Source organism: Canis lupus, chromosome X (assembly GCF_048164855.1).
Source record: "Canis lupus baileyi chromosome X, mCanLup2.hap1, whole genome shotgun sequence".
NCBI lineage: Eukaryota > Metazoa > Chordata > Mammalia > Carnivora > Canidae > Canis > Canis lupus.
The window spans coordinates 48,293,212-48,297,388 of record NC_132876.1 but is presented as its reverse complement, the minus strand read 5'-3'; the positions used below and the strand labels follow the sequence as shown (position 1 = coordinate 48,297,388).

The following is a 4,177-nucleotide window of genomic DNA, read 5'->3' as shown; positions in this document are numbered from 1 at the left end:
CTAATCTGCAAACGCCGTGATCCAAACAGGTTTCCCATCTAGTCCAAGACCGGTATCTCCACTTGGTCCAAGGCGCCTGGATCCGCCCAAGCAGGAGTGACTGGCTCCTGGTCATAAAACATCATCCCTGGTATGCTCAGAGAAATCTGTCCTTGAGATCTGAAAGTTCCCCATTAAAAGAGAACCAGCACACTAGCTGGAGGAACACATTAACAAATGTTGGTTGCCGCTGGGCAACTGTTGATTTACTTCTCACCCTGTTCTTTCCTTACCATAGCAGGGATGCCATTGCCATGTACTCAGCAGCATAGCAATGATGTAGGCAGAATTCCAAACGGACAGGACACAGGAAGTAGCCATGTGAACACGCATGATGTCATAAAGGATACTCATGACCATTTCTTTGTGGGAGGATTGATCAGTTAATACTGTGTGGTGGAGCCTGAAGGGCAACTCAGGCAGCCTGGGTGAGAGGCGCCAGCTGATTTCCGATACTCCTGTTGTTGCTTTCGATTTTGGCAGAACAACGGTGAGACAGGGATCGTGCTGAGATGCAAACCTTCAGTAAGTGAGATACGTGTGCGTGCACACACCTGTGCGCACGTGGTCTGTCTATTTAATCTCATGCCCACTCTCTTGTGAGATTCCCAAAATGAGCCTATGCTTGAGATGGCTCCTGTCTGAATCTCCTTGATGAGAGAGGCCTCTGGCCTTCTTTAGACACCCAGTGTAGCTGGTTGGTCTGGGGATTGCTGTAGCTGTTAGCTGGCTCAGTTTTAACACTTTCCCTTTGCCAGCGTTATCTCTGAAGTGATGTCAGTTCTCAAAAATGACTCTGGTGCCACTGTACACCTTATGTTGACTTCAGGCTGTTATTCCTCCTTTTAATATTTGAGTTTTTTCCTTTCATTGGTGGATTTTCATGAAGACCACGTGGTTTCCTGGCATTCTCCTCTAATAAGGTTCCTCTTTGTGGTGGTTATTGTTGTTTAGAATTATTATGAACTCATGGCCTTTTAACATGTTGATGGGCTTCAAACCATTGTTACATCATTTTGAGCAGAGGAGTGAAATGATTTGAGTTATGCTCTGCAGACAGACAGCAAAGGAGCAAGGATGAAAGCAAAGGGACCAGTTGGAAGGCAGTATATATAATCCAGGAGATAGACATTGGTGTCCTGGCCAGGGTGGTTGCTAATAATGGCAGTCGTGAGAAGTGGTTAGATTCTGGAGGTACTGGAGAGAGGGGGTGAGAGAATTTCCTGATCAGTTGGATGTGGAGTATGACAGAGAGAGCTCTCCAGGCCACTTTTAAGTTTTGAGGACTGAGCCATTGGCATTTCTGGGTCAAATGCTCTATCCATGTTTAATTCCACTTCCAGGGCCACACAGGGAAGGTCTCAAAGGTTGTGAGTAGCAGGATGGTCCTGACAGCAAGGCCACACAGTGAAAGCAATGACTCCTCAGAGGAGTTAATCTGAGGCCTGGTTGTCCTCACTACATCACGGAGCAATCAGCAGTGAACAGATTTTTACTCATAAGTGTACCCTGAGACAACATGGAGTAATTAAGGTACAAAATGTACAACACACAAACTGAGAGAGGCTTAAATATTAGAACCCAAAAGGAAACTGGTTTCTGCCAGTCTAGTTACCTTAATACTCCCCCCACTGCCGGCCCAAACCACTAGTATTATTTTCTGCTGGTACACTGTTTCAGTTGAATGTGGTAAAAATAAAATACCCTCAGTGAATCCACTGTGGGAGAGAGAATTGGGACTCCTATTTCAGTAGATGCCAGGAAACTTCCAAATCTTTCCACGTGGTGGATTATATAGGTTGGCAGGGAGTATTTGAGGGGGGATGGTGAACATCAATGAAACCCGTAGGAGTGAATATCAGGCAAAATATCACCAAGACACTGTCTAAGTATACCTGTGGCTACAATATCCAAGAAAGCAGATGTCAGAGCAAAGAAAATTGATAAGAGACGGAAAGAGGCATTACATAATGATCAAAGGATCAATCTACTGGGGAGTCATAATTAATGATCCTAAATGTGTATGCACCAAACAACAGAGCATCAAAGTACATGAAGCAAAAACTGATAGAGCTGAAAGGAGAAATAACCACGTCCATAATTACAGTTGGGGCCATCAACACCACCCTCCTTGGCAAGGGATAAAATTGCTGGAGACAAAACCAGCAAGGATATAGGAGATCTGAATAACACAATAAACCAACTGGATCTACATGATGTAAATAGAGCACTCCACCCAACGACAGCAGAATACATCCCCCCCCCCCCCCGCGATAGCTATGTAATATTCATCAAGCCAGATCACCTCCTGGACCATTGAACAAACCGCAGCCAATTTTAAAGTAATTGAAATCACAATATGGACCCAAATTAGAAACCAGCAATAGAGAGAAAAAAGAAGAATCCCTACACACTTGGAAATGGTAGTTGACATTTCATCCCAGTTTGTCATTCAGACCCTTGTTACAGAGGAGCTGAGGTTAGGAAGCGTGGTCTCCTCAGCTGAAAGGCATTTCAGGCTGGGCAAAAAAGAAAGCTCCCTCTGGATATTTCAAACTGAGTATTGTTGACAGCAAGGCTGGGGGGAGGGGGGCCAACTTAGGAAGCTGTTACTTCAGTCCCACCTGACGTTAAAGCTTGTACTACACCAGCAAAGGAAGTACAGCCTGCTGATCATTGGTGGGATCAGTTTGGTGGCTGATTGTATTTGGAAAGCATGAGAGAGATTGCCTCCCTGGGATTGGTGTGGTTTTTAGACAGGTCTGAGAGAAGGTACAATTCAGATGCCTTCCTGGTGTATGGCTGGTTTCCAATCTAACCCATGGATGATGCATAGATAGATGATAGATAGATAGATGATAGATAGATAGATAGATAGATAGATAGATAGATAGATAGATGATATTGATATATCAATCCTGCTTCATTCTTTAAAAGGTTCAATACAGTTTCCTCCCTATCCTCCAAGATTCTTTCCCTGATAGTGCCATCTGTCAAACAAGGCTCTCCTATCCGGACAAGCAGAGGAGTTTCCTTTTTGGGTTTAGAGGATTGGACCCTTAGGGCAGGTTGACACTTTGCTCACCTAAATGGTGTTAGCCTAGAACGTGGTACATGGTGAATAGACCACTGATGTATTTTCAATCTTGTATTTTTGTTCCCCTTTTGAGAAAACAATGATGATGGTAGTTCATCTCAAGGAAGAAAGAAGGTTTGGAGTTCTTTCCGAGGTAATTTTGGCAAGAGGGACCCTCATTATGAACATGGTGGATATGAGCCGCAACCTTCACACCTGGAGGATGATGAAACTGTGTCAATGGGGAATGTCCAGGAGGACCCCCAAGTAAGACAGTAAGTGAACAGGCAGCCTGGTTTGCATGTAGCAGCCCCTGGGACTCTGCGACTCTTTCACTCTCCCTGGTCTTCGTTGTCTTCTCTCACTGGAAAACTGAAGAATGCTAGAAGTGGGATAATGGTTAAGCAATCTTAATTGTAGTCCTGGTGACAGAGAGATGATGGTGTATAGAAGAAGCCTTTCTTAGCATTAATGGCCACTCTCCTCCTCTCCACTTCCCATCCACAGCACTCCCTATAGCACCCGATGCAACAAGAGGAGAGTGAAACGGCATAATGAAGGCCATATCCATATTACTGTGTGGAAAGGTAGAAAAACTCTGAAGAAAGAAGTGGGGGAGAACACACAAGATGGAACCTCAGGGAGCTGGTTCAAGATCACTGTGAGTGTCTTGGCAAGGTCTGCATATTAGATAGACCATCCTGGAATCTTATTAAAAAGGAAGACCACAGGACGCCTGGGTGGCTCAGCGGTTGAGCGTCTGCCTTTGGCCCAGGGCGTGATCCTGGAGTCCTGGGATCGAGTCCCACGTCGGGCTCCCTGCATGGAGCCTGCTTCTCTCTCTGCCTATATCTCTGCCTCTCTCTTTGTGTCTCTTATGAATAAATAAATAAAATTTAAAAAAAGGAAGACCACATTAAAGAACCTTATGGCAATTATTTGGAGGAGAGCTTTCCAACGGAGAGAAAGCAGGCTGAGGAAATCCATATTTGGCACAAAAATGAGAAATAATGCCATGGTCTCTTCTTTAGAGGCCCTCTATGGCTCAGTAGAAGGTCGGAC

General features: G+C 44.9%; 1 long non-coding RNA gene across 1 annotated transcript; it reads left to right on the top strand.

The window, feature by feature from the left end:
* The first annotated feature begins 400 nt into the window (after positions 1 to 400).
* LOC140628829 (uncharacterized) lies at positions 401 to 3,793 on the top strand. Its single transcript, XR_012026766.1, has 3 exons — positions 401 to 564; positions 3,210 to 3,390; positions 3,623 to 3,793. It is a non-coding gene; the product is annotated as an uncharacterized lncRNA (long non-coding RNA).
* The last annotated feature ends 384 nt before the right edge of the window (positions 3,794 to 4,177 follow it).